The sequence below is a fragment of the Haliotis asinina genome, chromosome 2 (genome assembly GCF_037392515.1).
Source record: "Haliotis asinina isolate JCU_RB_2024 chromosome 2, JCU_Hal_asi_v2, whole genome shotgun sequence".
In the NCBI taxonomy this organism is placed as follows: Eukaryota; Metazoa; Mollusca; class Gastropoda; order Lepetellida; family Haliotidae; genus Haliotis; species Haliotis asinina.
The window spans coordinates 40,541,054-40,559,541 of record NC_090281.1 but is presented as its reverse complement, the minus strand read 5'-3'; the positions used below and the strand labels follow the sequence as shown (position 1 = coordinate 40,559,541).

The following is an 18,488-nucleotide window of genomic DNA, read 5'->3' as shown; positions in this document are numbered from 1 at the left end:
TGGTCTTTTCTTGAAAAACACAAGAGTCACGAGAAGATGACAAATGCCCATTCTCTATACATTTTAACCACTCTCCTATGGAGCGAGGTCCAAACGGACCCTAAGGCTATACATATATTGTGATAGAATAGCTCAGTAGTAAAATATCTTTATGCTTAATGGGATGTTAGGTAATCTCCAATTGACCATTTATCTTTTTAGAAGTGTGGTTAACGTTTCAGAGAGTATTTCCATCATAATATATTGCAAACCAAAAGACACTGTGTTCTGTAATCTGATTGGTTGAAAAACACGATTAAATGGTATTAGATTCCCAGAAACTGCAAGACTATTTGCTGCATATTGACAAATGCAAACAATTGTTTTGTTGCATCATCAGCAGTGGTGACATCATTCAAATCATATTGTGACGGAAAGTCAGAATGACATCACAAATGAGCAGCTCCAGATGCTACCATGGTTCCACATGTATGCCCTTGCTTCAAATACTCATTAACACCGAGAAATTGACCAACACATTATGTTTTATCTCCTAATTTGATGTGTTATTGCATATTCCCTAATGGGGACTGATGGAGTCCATGCAGACCCCTGCATTCAGAATTGCACAAGGCAGTCTGATACTGATACATTTAAAGGGGCACTGATGCTGAGCAAATAATGTTTTTCTCGTAACAGTCTAATTACAAAACCAAGCTGCAAATTGATCAGCACCCGCTCCCTCGACCATGAAGGACAAAGGGACTGGGCTCCTTGTCCACACTAGCAGAATTTCTTCACCTTAAATAGTCAGGAGGCCGGAGGCCCACCATGTCATTTTTTGAAAATATCCATGGTATTCCTTGTCTGATTGTAACAAAATGTCCCAGCAGTGTAGTTTTTTTCTGAAGCCTGGATGGTATAGTGACTGATCCTATTTGATCCTATTTCTGTGCTTTTTACCTCGATATTTAATCATGTCATGTGAAAATATGATGTCTACAGGCATGTAGCAAGCCAGTTGTTTCATATAAGTCCAAAAGATTGCAAAGCTTTAAACTAAGATAATTTTGAGGGTGGGCCCCACTGTCATCTAAAATCATCTCAAATTTTGGTAACTATGGTAGATACCCTGGATTATTATCTATGATAATAAAAACACATAGTTGATTTATTTAAATTCGTAAACTAAAAACGACTTTGCCATTGGCAGAGAAATTCTGAAAATTTTCTTACGTTAAATAAATTAATTACACCTATTTAACCAAGTACACAGTAAATGCCTGTATGTATTTCTTATGTAACAACGAAGTTCCGTTGATATCCTTAAAAGTTTTGGCCCATATGAGTTTTCAGGCTGCATGTGACACAGAGATTACATCTTCCTTGCTGTAACTTGTATTTGATGGTATAAACCTACACGTATTATTTGTCATCATTCACTTGATGGTCATCACAAGTTCATCATCAGCAGCACTTACAACATCAACAGTTTCCAACTTCTTTGCGAGAATTGATGAAACCATTTTCTGCGATCCAAAACATACCAAAAAACGGAAAGTTATGAGTGCAATAGTCAGAGGACGGGCAATAGCTGATGACGACATTCTGCAGAAGATAAAAGATCACCAACAAAATCAGCCATCTACCAAGAAAGTTCAGGTGTCGTCATCCAAATATTCAAGATCATGCTCAAAAACTTGGGAGAACTGTAATCCCGAACCCAGCACTTCAAGAATTGCTGTGCAGAACAGATGCCAAACACCTGTAGTTGACTCTGACTCTGATATCAGTGATGACGATGACAAAGTTTGCTGCCAGTGCAAATTACTTCAGCCTTCAGAGGTGAAAAACTGCGTCTAACTTATTTTTGTGAAATGGGCAGAATGCACACACCCTAGCTGTAAACACTGGGTCCACCTACCATTTTGCACTCCCGTCAAAACAGTCGAAATTCAGAGTTCTGGTGTCCATGTCACAACAAGAAAAAGGAGTAAAAGAGGAGTAAAAGAAAGATTGTCAGCCAGTTTAAATATGTTGCTGTTTCTAAAGTGCTGTGATGTTCATAACAGAACTTTGAATTTGGACATGTTTTGTTTGTTCACGTCTGCTTTGCCGATTTCTTTCATGAACAGTGTCCCATACGCTGTCATACATTCCAGGGATCCCCTCTGACACATAGACCAATCAAGTGTCTGAAAATAGGTGACGTCACTCTCGATCGGGAGTCTCCCAGCTGAACAATGGCGGCCACGCGGCTTATCGAGGACTCGATTGAGATCGGGATTTGTGTTGATTTGATCCCTAAATCAATAATCTAAAGGTAAGAAACTGGTTTGGAGGTCCGTTTTTATTTGTTCATCCACGTGATAGCACAGTATTCTTATCTGTCTGAAAACCAGGTACACGAGGATATTACACCCGTGTTAGAAGACACTGGTTGAAGGACCCAATGACATTAGCTCTAACACTTCAGAAAAATATTATTCGCCACCTGAATAAAAAGGTCACCAATGTCAATGGACAATTTCCAAATCCAGTGGAAACCTTCAATTTGTATGTCTGTCCTAAAATTGGTGATGATATTGTCACATACACTAATATGTTTGGAGAAACTAAGCTTGGCACACAGTGGAAGCAAACATATGGTACTGGAGTCATGGTACTGATTGGACTATCGCTGGTGTTACCCACAATAATCAGGGTACAGAAATGCTGAGGAGCACAAATATTGATTGTCACACGTGCATGCACATACATTCAGAGAGCAGTTTTAGCACCCAATGACACAAAGCTGAAGACAATAACATGATAAATTGGCTCTGATTCCAAAAGTGTTTGTGACTCTCAATGCTCAACTTCACCGATGAAGAATTAGTGTTCTTTAGGGAAGATGCAGCTTCAAGCAATACATATTCCATCAAAGCCAAACAAAAGTCAACAGAAGATGACATAACCTTCTGGCCACCACATATCTGAAAGGACAAATCATCGGATGTATTTTTTAAATAAAGTTTGAATCGTTTCCATGGAAATCATGAAAAATATATATGCCATCTATGTGTAAACAGCAAAGGGCACCAGTTAAAGATCTGTCTCATATATCTGCTAAGACCTGTTGAAAGATATGAAATTGTTTTCGCGTTGTGCTCCAGAAACGAAGCCCATCTCTCCCTTTTGAGACTAACAAAGAGTTGTCTCCATAGAAACCAGGAAAAATACAAGAGTCATCAGAAGATGACATATCCCCCCGTCCCCCACATACTTGAAAGGACAAATCATCTGACAGTTACTTAATCTCTTTGTTTTGCAGGAAAATATTAATGTTTGAGTTCTGCTCCGCAAATGAAGCCCAACCCTCCATTTTGAGACTAAGTCCAAAACGTTTTCATGGAAACTGAGAAAATAAGAAATCCCAAAACCCTATACATAGCAAAAGGCACCACTTAATGTTCTGATTGATAATGTACCACATTTTGCAGAAAAATATTGAATGTTTATGAAACGTTTTTTTTGAGTTCTGCTCCGGATACGAAGCCCATCCATCCATTTTAAGACAAAGTCCAAAACGTTTTCATGGAAACCAAGAAAATAACAAGAGTCATCAGAGTAGATGACATATCCCCTCCGCCCCCACATGTTTGAAAGGACAAATCATCCGACAGTTATTCATTGTCTTTTCAGACTAAGTTTGAATTGCTTCTATGGAAGTCATGAAAATTATAAATGCCATACACCTATAATCAGCAAAGTCACAATTTCAAGATCTGTCTCATATATCTGCCAAGATCTGTTGAAAGATATGAAATGGTTTTCGAGTTGTGCTCTGCGAACAAAGCCCTTCCCTCCATTTTGAGACTAAGTTCAAAATGTTTCCAAGGAAACCAAGACAATGATACATCACAAGAAACTTTCAAAACCCAAAATGTAATTTTCTGAATAAAATTGAAATTTTGTACTTATCCTGACTCATGCTAATGCTTATCTCCTCTTCCCTAGCGAAGGTAGTGGAACACCTGCAATCCCTTGAAGTATCCTTCTAGAAAGAAGCGGACGAAAAATACACTCACCCATGTGTAGCCTCCCTTTTCCAGCGCAGAAGGCCACGTGACCGGCCATGCTTGTTACTCTTTCTTTGTACATCACCTGACACTCAAATATAGGAATTCAGCATGCCTATGCGGGGCGGCTGGAAGGGCTTTTGTCATGAGTCAGGATAAGTATATAATACCAATTTGTGCATGGACTTTCCACCATTATACTCCGCAGAGCGTCTGGCTTCCACAAGTCACGTGATAAAACGGGTGAGTGAACTCAACGCCTTCTTTGAACTGTTAGTTGCTGAGCAACGACAAGGGGCCCAAACAGATGAATGCCAGAGACGTCCTCCGTGGCTATGTCTCGTCAGCAGTGGTTGGCAAACACCATGTTTGACTTCCAAAAGCAGCCCTCCATTATAGTTGTTAGCGAACAATTCCCCTGTAGCGCTAGTGTAGAGGTCAAGGCTCTGATTTAATGTGGGTTGGAGGCTCGCAGAGGTTCCAATCCTGCTGCTTTATTGGCTCTCAACATAACAGCTCTGATCCACACTGAGATAGTGTTGTAGGATACTTCCGTAAGTTTCTCAGTAGATATAGGGATAAACAGACCCTTGAAATGTTGTCTTCTAGACTCAATACGTGTGATGTATATCTTCAATGCTCTGACTGGACATAATGATAAATTTTGTGTAGATATTCTAGGTATCGGCAGGAACGTATGTGCATCAATGTTGTCATCCTTCATCATGTAAGTATTAGCTTCATTAGAGTCCTTGGATGGTGAAGCTAAGTCAAGTCCATTTGTGATCCATAATGTCCAAACATAGGGCTTCCTCCGATAATGACACTATCTTCATCCTCCCATGAGTGTGAAACATTCATTTCGTGTTGACGATCCCTCCTATAAGAGTCCACAGCTAAGGGGGTTGATGATTGTTGACAGCGCCTTCGATGAACTGGGGAGAGTGACAAAGACCTTCTGCGTTGACGAGTGAACCCGTGAGTGCACTCACGCGAGTGTGACTCCTCACTGATGCGAGTGCACTCACGTGAGCGCAATTTCCTCACTCCTGCAAGTGCACTCGCTCGACTTAGGTGGATCTCTCTGTTCGGACTAGAGCTAGGGAGACCCATGAAGATCCTCTTCATTGACGAGTAGACCTGTGAGTGCACTCACCCAAGCGGGTGCACTCACTCGAAGTAGGTGGATGATAAGGATGATGGTGACGATCTTCCTGAGAAGGTGCGTGCATACGCTTACTCTCCATCCTCTGGAGTGAGTGCAAATGTAGTTGAGTGCACACACGTATCAGCAGTCGACATTGTTGAAGATTGTAGTCTTCATGGCTCTTCAACATGACCTCCAAGCTCATGTTGCATGTAGGTGTCTGTGTCAGAGTGAGTGCAGTCACGGCTGACACATAGAGATGTCTGCTGTGATGACCAAGGCTGATTGCTGACTAAATGTATGTGTCCTGAGTGGTGGCGATGTAGTCGTGGCCGATCTAGGAGCAACTGTCTACATAGTTGAAGATCGTAGAAATGTCGTTCCTGTAGGGGGATGAACTTGTACCCACAGAACTTCTTCATCGAAGAATGTTGATTCTGTGACGACTTCGTCTTTGACGACGATGGTGATCTAGACTTCTTAGGCTTAGCACTCCCCCACGATATTGATTTCAGTGAAGCAGTTTAATGTGTATCTTCTATTATGCCGTTGGCTTTCGTGATAAATGCCTGTTGGGCTTGTTGTATCCCTTGTTTTATGTACTTTTTTTTCTCGCTTATAGAATATGTTTTATGAACCATTGATCTAATCTCACTCTTCATTTTGTTGTATTTTTCTAGTTCGCTTATGATCAAACAAAACTCCTCTTCTCAGATTTTGTTGTCATTGAGTGCAGTGGAAACATGATCTTCTATCGTATTTAACTTTGATACAGCAAGTATTCTAATTTCATCGTGTTTCTTCACTTTACGATTCAATTTGCGAGATACAAATTTAATCACAGCCCCAACTGTTCCTGCCACTACGGCTGCTAATTCAAGTCCTAGCACCACCGGGGCGGCTACAACTGTTGTCAACAATCCAACTCCTACTGCTCCTAATCCCATGCTAGCTGCCATTAGAGTGGTGTCAGTGCCATTTATGTAGTTTAAGGCTCTATTGTATTTTTTATGTAGTGATGCCCGTGTATCGCACTCTTGTTGTAGAACAATCAACGATAACACCATTGAGGCTCGTTCACGGTAGATAGCCTTTTCTTAATATGATTTGGCAAATTTTATTCTCGTGTCAGTTATCCCAAGATATGGAACAACCACTTAAAAGCTCATGATATTCGGTGCTCCCTGCGAGATATACATCTATAATTACTGTTGAGAGTAGTTTAAAAGCATAATCTTTATCTAAAAAATAATCCTGTGGGTGATCGTTCATTTCATAAAAATGTAAATAACTAACATTTTTGTTTGAACTTCAACTGATGCTAGCATATTGCCAGTATGACCCGGTATTTGTAACACTTGAACAAAATAAAAAACATCTGCAATGGGACTAAGGGTTGTGAAAAGGATGCCGTTGTTAATAATTTTGGAAATGAATCCATTTTGATGAAAAATGATCTAAGGGTTGGTTAGTGTTATTTTAATTACCCATTCAAGATCTGTAAAATCTGCTTGTGGCATTCGTTTGTAAACTTTATTTTTATAGCATAAGATGTATGGGGTGTCTTCCTCACCAGGTAAATTGAAATCCTCCGTGTCTCCTAGATCACCAAGTGTTACATTTTATGCCATTGTTTATATGATACTTTAGAAAATAGTTTCCAACAGTTTTTCTGGTAATGCCTCATGTATGAACTTCATACCAATAAAACTGACGTGCTCGGTCAGGAAAATCTTAGCTAGAGATGTAGTGTCTTCCACTGTCACTGTGACACCTTGCAGACTGGTGTGCGTGTCACCTCCCACCTGCATGTAAATTGAGCAGATGTTATCCTTATGTTTTTCTGCCCACCGGAGTTTGATTCCTTTAATGATATCGCTCTGTTGTGGCTCACCTAGGAAGACTTGTATTGCCAGCATGGTACCATCCACTAGGTTTTCTAGGAAGGTAGTCACACCATCGAATTCAGACACCAACCGTAATACTTCTTTATCCCTGGGTTTGCATGACAGCATAAAGGCTGCTCTATTCGAGATTGGTGTGATGATTACACTGCGTCTTTGTGATGGGACGTAAGCCACTTGCACGATTCCATTGTTTATGGCTGTGTTTAAGTAGTGGTCTTTGTTTTCTATGAAAACGTATGGTGAAAATAGTGTTATGTTGAGAAGCCAGTTGATATGAGCTGGTAACATCGTCCACTTGTCATCGTCGTGCGTATTAGATGGTATTGTTTGTTTTGTTTTGTAAGTCTTCTAAATCAAACAATTTACCACCGAATGATGAGCGTATTAACCATTCATTAGCATCGTTGCGAACTATATTATATCATGTGTTGATGTTAGATCCTGATGTATCTAGGTTAAAATTACCACCAGAAGCAGCGGCAACTTCAACACGTCTGTAAATGTTGCTTACAAGCTTAAAAGCATATATTTTACCATCTATTCCTGTGTCATCGAACCCTCTAGTATCACCTAGGTCTGACAAACTTGTATTAACACATCGTTTTATTCGCATTCCTGGTCCTTGATTACTAGTTATTTTGTATGTGCAATGTTATGCTTATGTACCCTATATTTGCAGTATTATTTCTTGTATCTAAAATTGATACTCTTAATTCAGGAACAATACCGCTTGTTAATTTTTTATACTGACACGATGAAAATGACATGGTGTGACCCTCATTGTATTTTTCTGTTTTAACCGGGACGGCCCTCAACAGGGTGGAAGGATGCTCACTTTGTACATTATCCGATGTGCTAAGCTGGTCGAGATGAACGTGTAGCTCGTGGTATGGAATTAGATCTGGTAGATCCATACCATTGATGCTCTGGCCAGGATCTATTGCAAGTGATGTCAGCCCTAGCGTCTCCGCCAACTTGTTACTGAGTATCAGTCTGTTTTTCCCCTTGTTATCTGACATCACTGTTCCGTTTGAGTCATTTGTTTTAAGTTCAGCTCCTAAGGGTTTGAAAATTTCATTGTTGAGAGAACACACGCTGTAGTAACCATTTTCTATTGCGTTTTGTGAATTATTGACGGTCAACACATGGTGAAATCACATAGTGCTGTTTCGAGTTGGGCCGACGTGTTATCAATGGCATGCATAAGTTGAATGGGCTCACTGTTTGTTATATCCGGAAACGTAATGTACATATCATAACATAAATTATATATAATAATAATATGCATTACCCTAAAAACGACAACATAAACGCCTCCGACTTCACACACATGAAAATCGTGGTGGACTTGGAGTCGGCTGTCCACGGAACACCCCAACATTTTAGAGCCAGATTCATAGATGTGTTTGAACATTATAGTTTTTCTGCCACAAACGTGAAAACGGTCCGGGCATTGTTTAACAACCCGATGCAGTTCTGGCAGACTCAATTCAATTTCGCTGTGTGGTGCGCGACGACTGGATGCGGCGTTGACAGACACTAGGCAGGATGAACTGAGGAAATTTGTGTTTACATTTCACGTGTACTACCATATCAGACGTAGTCTCAAAGAAATAAGTACACCAGAATAAGGTACGGAATGCAATAAACAATCCATACGATAGACGGGCATACGAACAAGTTTGTAATGAATTCGGTTTTGATCCGATTACGGACTGGCATTTGCCGGGCCCGAATCATGGATTAGAAATTCCTATCGTTCACAATCAGTCTCTCGCAGAAGACAGCTTCGATGTGGTTAAAAAATGGGGATATAAATCGTATTACTACTTTAAAACAAACGAGTGGGACGACCGTTACTTGGCTTTTGACGACAGCAAGGATTACCGTGTTTGGAGGTTCAAACAGGGGCCAGGTGATGATTGGAAAAAATTCTTGCTGGATACATCAAAAGGATACACTCACGCTGGTACTATTCGTTTAAACGATTCAATTAGTATGTACATGTGGGCTATGTTTGGCGCTTATTCACAGACGCATTCCATTATCATTGGTAGCGGAACCGCAGATGCGCAGAAACAAGTGGTTAATATTGAGGATGCTATTGTATCACCGGTAGATCTACCTAGTGCTATAAAACGATACCAGGACACAATATGCCTGGTCAAAGGTTGACTATGTGTTCGGTGTGGGATTGTACATGGCTCCCAGTAACATGCGACTGAGAATGAATAAAATAACTGGTTACAACAATGAAATAATCATCACCATAACTTGGGTGTTAATGCTGATATAAATGTCTCCCACATACCTACCACACACACTGGTGAAACTGATATAGTGCAACCACCACCAGAGCCAGTGTACAGAAAATCACAAGTTCACATGTTCTCCCCCACAGTGCAGGCAGTCAACCAGCATCATATCGATTATCAAACAGCACTGGCTGTTGGTGGTGTCGCGGTCAGCTGTGTCTTATTTGGTTAACAATACCTTAGCAGCAACATATACTAGTCCAGCCACTGCGACAATGAATGCCCACAGACTGTAAGTCCCCCATCAGCAATATGACCAGAGCTGATATGATGAAACCTAATGCCGTCAGAACACTGGCATTGGTGATGCCTTGCTCACGGAACAATATTCGAATCCTGTTGGTTAAGTTGTATCCTCATTCAGTATTCTATCCATTGTTTCTCATATACGGCTGATCTGGGATCGAAGCTGTTCACGATTCGAGGAAGCAGATTCCAATCACGTGCATCTCTCGTCTTCTAAATTGCTTAGTCGTTCCGTGATACGACGCTTCATATCATCGTCTTCCATTTTGTTGAGTTTGGTTTTTTCACGAGCTCATCGAGTTCATTCAGTTTTCCCATGTTGTTCACGAGTTCACAGCGTACGCATTTCACGGCTTCATCTAGACCATGCAGTTCCCTCATGGGAAATTCAAACCCTGGCAATGGTTTATCCCAGTATTTACTCAACAGTTTCTCTATGCTGTGTGGGGGATCCCCCACACCCCCATACTGCAGGTCATGGCTGGTTCCAACAAGTTCGGATCTGGTAGTTTGCAGATTTTGAACGACCTCCGTGGGAATTTTTGGCTTTGCACCACCATAATTATGCATGTTTAGTTTTTCATGGATAAAATCAGTACCATAACAACTGCCTAGAGTTGACAAGGCAAGTGGTTTTCTAGTGCGACTGTGGAATAGGCCAACACCCGGGTTATCCCTAAGATGTAGAGTCCCACTATCATCTATGGTAAAGTTCGAATAGTCTTGGCACATAGGATCGATGTAGTTTTTATCATTTTTTAATTCTTCGTAATAATCATCTACTGCTGTTTCTAACATTGAGGCTCTTGTTTGTGAACCAGTAAACAAAGTATCTTCATCGTCATAAACGTCAAGGGTGTGGGCCCCACTCCAAAATCATCCATCTCAAAATCGCCCATATTTTGAAATTAAACCATATTATCATAATAATATATAATGTCATACAGTAGAAAGCTAAATCCTTTTTGAAGATTAAGAGAGCCACAAGGCATCAAAGCCGTGCGCAAGTCGGTTACTATTACGAACAACCCAAGCACGATAGACCAGAACCAAGCATTGCCGGTTAGATTCCCAAACTTGGGTGAGAACGGCGTCATAGTATCAGGAACGGCACAGTTGGTGTTTAACATCAGGTTGACTTCAGGCAACAACAAACGAGAGCTCGTGAATAATGTGGGTCGTGCTATAGTTAAGAAGACCCCTATAAAAAATAGCGGCAATGAGGTGCTGAGCATAGACGACAGCAATATATATTACTGTTACACAGACCTGTGGGAAAGTGAGGGAGAACGAGAAAACAATGCATACCAGGGACTCGACAGCAGACACCTTCACACCAGAAGAGACATCCAAACTATCACAAAACGAAAAAGCAATCGCTGAAGCGGGTTTTGAATCCCACTTGACTTTGAGTTGTTAACCTCTCATGCACCGTTTTACCAAGCCACATTGGGTGACAGGTTGGAATACGAACTCTCGTTCAATGATTACAATTTTGCAGAAGTCGTGCGTACGCCAAATGGTGACGAGGTTAGTTACGAGATCGAAAACATCTCCTTGGAGTTCGAAATGGGGACTAGTCCAGATCTTGACAGGCAGATTCGAAATTCCTACTTTGGAAAAATGACCTTCCTCTATGATAGGATACTGCGGCACAGTATGATTCAACGTGACAAGAGCGATACAATTTGGAATATCAGTTTGAACGTAACGGCGCGATCGATGAAAGGAATATTGATTATACCCATGGAGGAATACAGCGCATTCGAAAGAGACATTGAGAAATTCTTCAACCCAGAAATCACCAAAGTAGAAGTGACCATAGAGGGAGTGCCTAATCAGTTCTTCAGTCACGGTAAGAGAGAGCACCAGCAGTGGCAAGAAATACAGAAACTATCAACAATAGAACGAAACTCAATAGTTCACAACGTGGTCAGTGAATTGGATCTATATTCTATGAATATCGTTGATTACCTAACCAGAAAGCACACGTTGAGGTTGAATATGAGATTGACGGATGATAACATCTACACGGTAGCAGGCATCACGTTGAAAATGGAAGCAAGGGGATAACCATTTAAACAAGAGTCATCAGAAGATGACATATCCCCCCGCCCCCACATATTTGAAAGGACAAATCATCCGACAGTTACTTATTGTGTTTTTAGACCAAGTCAGAATTGTTTCCATGGAATTCATAAAAAATATAAATGCCAAATATCTGTAATCAGAAAAAGTCACCATTTCAAGATCTGTCTCTATATATCTGCCAAGCTCTTTTGAAAGATATGAAATGGTTTCCGAGCTGTGCTCCGGAAACAATGTCAGCAACATGTTCATGGAATCGAGAAAATACATAAAAAGGCACCACTTTGGGGTCTGCCACACATATCTACCAAGTTTTACTGACAGATATTATGAAGTTTTCGAGTTCTGCTCCGGAAACGAAATACACCTCTCACTTTTGAGACGAAGTCCAAAACGTTTCCATGGAGACCAAGAAAAAAATAACTCATAAACAAGAGTCATCAGAAGATGACATATCCCCCTGGCCTGCACATGTTTGAAAGGACAAATAATCTGAGAGTTACTCATTGTTTTTGTAGACTAAGTCTGAACTGTTTCCATGGAAGTCATGAAAATTATAAATACCATATATCTGTAACCAGCAAAGTCACAATTTCAAGATCTGTCTCATATATCTGCCAAGATCTGTTGAAAGATATGAAATGGTTTTCGAGTTGTGCTCTGGGAACGAAACCCACCCCTCCATTTTGAGACTAAGTCAGAAATTTTTCCGTGAAAACCAAGAAAATGATACATCACAAAAACCTTTAAAAACCAAAAGGCACCACTTTGAGGTCTGCCACACATATCTAGAAAGTTTTACTAACAGATATTAAGAAGTTTTTGAGTTCTGCTCAAAAGGTATTATACCTGAAAATATTTTGAAGTAAAATAAAACATGGCCACAGTAGCAATGATGGTTGGTGGGGCTCGCGTGAATGCAGTAGCATTTTCTGGGAGTAATTTCCTGTTTTCACAATTGAGAGAGTCAAACGAGACTGAGATAGAGGCGGAGAGAAAGCGACACAATATAGCCACAGAGAAACTACAAGCTGCACAGGCTGAATACGCTAAGAGGCATTTGAACAGACTAGATTTTATCAATAATCAATGCCAGCGTGAAAATCATGCCTTTAGATTGTTCACAGACGTCGACGAAGCTATGAAACTACATATTAATGGGTAAGATTAAGGTATGATTTGTAATTCCTCGCATATGAATCCTCTGCGCAGTCCATTTACCAGGAAGTACAAGTTAGGTTCCCTGGCTTTGACATCCACTCGATCAATATTGTATGTTTTCGTAGAACAGACAGGATCTGTAGCACGTTTACGGGTGTCTCAATCGTATTCACCTGGTTGATATAAATATCTAATGAGTACGCAACTGGAATTTCTTTTTACGTGGGGTGTCCTGCGGACGGCTTACAGGGTACTCCAGACAGAGATACAACAGATTTCATATGGATTGCGTCTGCAGGCCTCATGGGGGAACCCCCCATACCCCCTTGTAGCCTAGTTACTTCACGGTTCATTGAGTCAACCACATGAGGAAGTCATACTACCCATTCTCTGTTTGGAGGGGATACCCTCACACCCCCAGCCGACTGCAAGTCCCATGAGTATTGGTGAGCAAACAAACGTTCGGCTAAGGAGCGATTGAATTTCTCGACTATAGCTGCTATGTTCACCGGCTGCACCCCTCCTTATCTCAACATTGTGTTTGGCTCACAGTTGAGACACGGCACCCATGAATTCACGGCCTGGGTCAACTTGCAACTAGGAAGGCCAGGTCAGCAGACTGCATTTGTATATGCGCTCAAAACCATGTGCAACTTGTGTCGTGTCCTTGGCGGTTAAGGGTTCAGCTTCCTTGTAGCGACTGGCTACATCTACAATGGTCAGTGCATACTTGTATGTTTTACCTCTAACCCTATCATGTGGAAGAAACAATAGATCGGCCTGGTGAACTTGATTAGGGATATGAATACCGAATTTTCTCCTGGGTATATATCTCGGCGGTGGTAAGTATAGTTGCCATATAGCTTGTTTTTTTAACCAGGCCTTGGCCTTTTTGTTACGAAACGTGTGGCTTCAGCTAATTTTTTTATAGCATCTGCCCCTTTCCAATATCCACGCTGACTGTAGTATATTCTCTCCATTATGTATATGTTATTTAAAGATCTTTAGTGGGATGACCTAGGGGGTATGGGGGGTCACCCCCATGTGGATGTAAGCATAGGTATTGACACCATCCGCGGCTATCCATCGTTTTGTGTCCAGCTGTGATAGAGATGTCTTGTTCAAATTCAACCCATATATCTTATGCCCATCACTACGGAGTATGTTCATCTGGTGTTTGAATGTTTTTTTCTCGAATAGGGCCTGTTTGTATAGGGTTGTTGTTTCACCACATTCTTTTTCACACCCTTAGCCTTTCTTATTTCAGCATCGTTGGCTTTCTTGATAGAATACATCTTAGGTTCTCAACACCACGTATTCAGTGATTGGTGTGCCTGCACATTCATCTTTCATCCTGCCCAAAACTTTTTTATTGGTTTGACTGTGCATGAGGTGGTCTCTCGGGTAATCACTGGTATCGTATAGGTTTATATTGTTTTTCATATCCTCGTACACGTCCTCTGTTTGAATCTCCATCAGAAGTGAATCAGTATCCGTATGCAGCACCCCACAGACCTGCCGGTCAGGTAATTTCCTATCCAGAGGATCATACTGTTTCTTTAACTCGTTGTAGTAGAAGTCATACATCAGGTGTTTAAACAGGTCTAGAATACTCATGCCAACATAGACCGATCGATTAAGTTTATTGTGGCTCTTTTTCACATGTATGGCCGCCAAATCATCATCAAATATAGTACTTCTATTGTATGCAGGGCTTGCTATCAATTTCCTGAGCTTGTCTTCCTCATTTGACCTGACTAGCTTCACACTGCCACGTTTTTGTAAATTCTCCATCGTTTTACCGAATATGGAGTTGTTCATGAGTTTGTACAGGTTTTTCTCAAAGTCGTTAGTGGCCAGCTTTCTCAAGTCCATGTTCATCCTGATATAGGGTTCCATCCATGGGCTTTGATCAAAATTCAGTATTTTATGTACTTTAGTCAGCTTCATACCCAGAGATAGATACAGCTGTAAATTACGATAGTGGACTATATACTTTTATTCATCAAATTCGGTACCAATTTTTCAATGGGGGGCACCCCCATGCCCCCATGCCCCCATGCCCCCAAGCAGGTTACGCTGATATTCAGACATACAGTCGGGGTTAACCCTCATACGTTCGGGTGCCAGGGGGTAGCTGTTATGAGATTGGTGTAATTCCTCTGGGTATTCTAAGTCCACTTCAAGGATATAACCCTTATCAGAATCAGGTGCAATACTCATAACATGCCCGTGGGGTAAAACCCCACACCCCACCCATTCGAATCCCACTATCGGTAGATACTGACTCATAGCCCAGCCGTACAGACTGTTAGCATTGAGATAGAGTATATGAGTCTAAGGTTTATTAGGGTTATAGCCTTTCACATACTTGTTGTTAGCTTTAGCAATCGTTTAGATACCATAGAAATACCCTCATGTAACCCTTTCTCAACAAACAGATGCATATCATAATCGGTGAATAATTCTAACTCCACACCTGTTCTCTTCAATAAGGCATCCCACGACAGCCCAGGTGATCAATAATACCATGCCATGGGTCCAACCCATATTGCTTTGAACACGTTTTTCTTAATTTCTCAAACACATTGGCCAACAACAACACATCCATTTTCAAACATAAATCATGATAATCACCTAGCGTCTGACAGCCTAGTTGTTCCCATACATTTTTAGCATGGGCATAATCGTCTTGTGAGACAGATGCATCTGTCAGCTTTCTGTAGAAGCGGTCAATGGGAGGTTACTCTGTCTCAATAAACCTAGACCAGTCATCCATGTATTCATATGGGTAAATACCCTTACGTAGCAGCAAGGCTCTAGTTTTCTCTTCTGTGTATCAATTAGTTATAGCCAAGTCATCTGGGTTATTTGCCTTTACCAAGCTGTCTAGAGACAACAACAGAAACTGAACACTATCAATGAATCTCAACCCATTTCGCAAAAAAGATATATACATCTCTCCATGTTGTTTGGGATACAGGATATCTTGTCTTCTACCTTTGAAATAGCCTGCATAATCAATCAAGTCTGAATCATACCCTCGTAAATTGTGAAACACCACTGGAATATTAATAAGTTTGGGGTTAATCCGTAGCTTCAGTTTATACTCACTGTGAGCAGCACCTCTGTATTTCCCTGTCATGTGACAGTGGTCTCTCACTGAATCACCATTCAGAGGTTTACAGCATACATGACAATGCATGCTTTTGTTATAGGCCTCCCTATCTGATAGGGTCATATGCACTGGTGTTAAGTTATACAATTTTTTCCTGATCTCTACTTCCTCGTGCTGTAAATATTTCAAGAAATTTCTCAGCCGCGTCTGGGTCTTTGTAAATGACTGAAGAGTTAGTTTCACCATCACAACGAACAACCACATAACCAAAACCACATGCTTGGTGCTGCTGATTTTTCTGAGTGTAATGTTTATCAGGGGATGGAGCTAAAGTATCAATTGGTTTAATAATGGCTTCAAAGTCTGCATAGATAATGTATGATACTGGCATCTGATTTTTGTAGTTGATAAATTTCAAGATATTGTTGTTTTCAGTCGGCATATCTACATGTATAGCTGTCTCCCCTACACCTCGACAATCATCCCTGTGTGAATCGAGTAAATCAGCCCTAGAAAACCCATGAAGGCACCTTTCACAAAAGTATTTGTTTCCCCCGTGTTTTGTTTGATCGAACACCAATCGACTAAAATATTGTACAGTTGTGTGATGATATTTTTCACCTTCTGCACTAGAAATATATTAATCATTTGACAGCCCTCCTGATTCAATAAAGGACTTACCCTGTGGATTATTAAGGTGTTATCCTCATGCCCATATATATTTACAGCTAAGTCTGGATTCTGTGTTTCTACTTTTGACCACTGAGACATAGGGGTTGGTTCATCTACCTCCCCAATTTAACCCATCATCTTCTGGATAACTGGAAAGACTATTGGGGTGATTTTTAGTTGGAAACTTGGCAACTCTTACCGATATCCACGCACAATCATCACCACGATTTTTAACGTTAACCATAGCGTGTTTATCCTTAAAATGTTATGGGAGGGGTAAGTACGATCCACCTCTCATTGGTCTATAGTTTGCTATATCCAGGTAGATCATATTGACCTTATCAACCACCCAACCAGACCGAATATTAGTATAATGTTCTAGTGTTTCTCGAATTTTTTCGAATGACCTGTCAATAGAAGAGTTGATAGTATCTGGTTGTGTTGTAACTTCCTGGTTACCTCTGAAGTAAACAATGGTCTGGTCTGTTTCATTCCCCTGTTGTTTCTCTAATGTCATCTTTAATGCGAGTTGAAATTTAATACCTCTTAAATCATTCAGTTGTTCATTGACTTTATCAAATACCAATTGCCTTACATCTTCAACATCTATGTTTCTTTGAACTTCCATCTTCCACCCTCTCAAATATTTCCCTATAGCACGCTCAGAAGGCGTGAATTGTAATTCCATAGGGGCCTGTTCATTGAGTAATTCAATGAGCTCAGACTTTCTCATACGTGAATAATTTCTCAGTCCCCTTTCACGTGCTTGTAATTTTAAATCTTTCACAGAAGGTTTTTTTTTATATGTTATACCTAATAAAGTTTGTAATTCAGCCTTTTTCATACGAGAGTATCCCTTCATACCACGCTGGTGTGACAGCTTTTTCAACACACGCACTGTTGCCATGATACAAGGTTCATACTTTATGTGAAACATTTGTCTAATTGGTGGTCAGCCACTGCGACCGCGCACCGCTGTGACCCAGTTATCGATCGATTTCCCATTTAGACAGTGTAGTTAAGGGAATAGAAGCTCACAGTGGTTGTTTCCCTTCCACTGTGAGGTTGTGTGAATGGGAGAAGGGTTGTGACATTTTGGTTTTGGTGTTTGTAATAGGGGTCTAGATCTATGTTATTGATTTTAATTACTTATTTCTTTGACCTGGCCCAGAACCACTTAATACTACTCCTGACGGTTACTTTATTTAGATCAAGTTTCCGTGGAAATTATGAAAAATAAAAATGCCACATATCTGTAAACAGCAAAAGGCACCACTTCAAGATATGTCTCATATCTCTGTTGAAAGATATGAAATTAGTTTTCGAGTTGTGCTCCAAAAATGAAGCTCATCCCACCATTTTAAGACTAAGTTCAAATCGTTTTCATTGAAACTGAGAAAGACAGAAATGAAAAAACTTTGTGACTACTCAAATATCTGCCAAATTTTGCTGATGGATGTTAAGAAGTTTTTGAGTTGTGCTCCGGAAATGAAGCCCATTCCTCCATTTTTTCCATGGAAATTGGGAAAATGACAAATGACAAAAATCTGCAAATAGCAAAAGGTACCACTTTGGGGTCTGCCACATATATTTGCCAAGTTTTGCTGGTTGTGCTCCAGAAACAAAATGATTACAGATGGATGGACAGACAGACGAGGCGACGACTATATCCTCTGACATTAAAGATGAGACTGGTAGAGTACAAGCTGACCTTGGAAAAAAGGTTGTCATGGATCTGGCACAACCTTATGCCTATACTAGAGGAAATATTGCTATGAACAACTATTTCACTAC

General features: G+C 40.6%; 1 protein-coding gene across 2 annotated transcripts in view; it reads right to left on the bottom strand.

The window, feature by feature from the left end:
• LOC137273704 (RNA-binding protein Ro60-like) overlaps positions 1 to 18,488 on the bottom strand; it is a 93,973-nt gene that overhangs the window by 33,433 nt on the left and 42,052 nt on the right. The window lies entirely within an intron of this gene.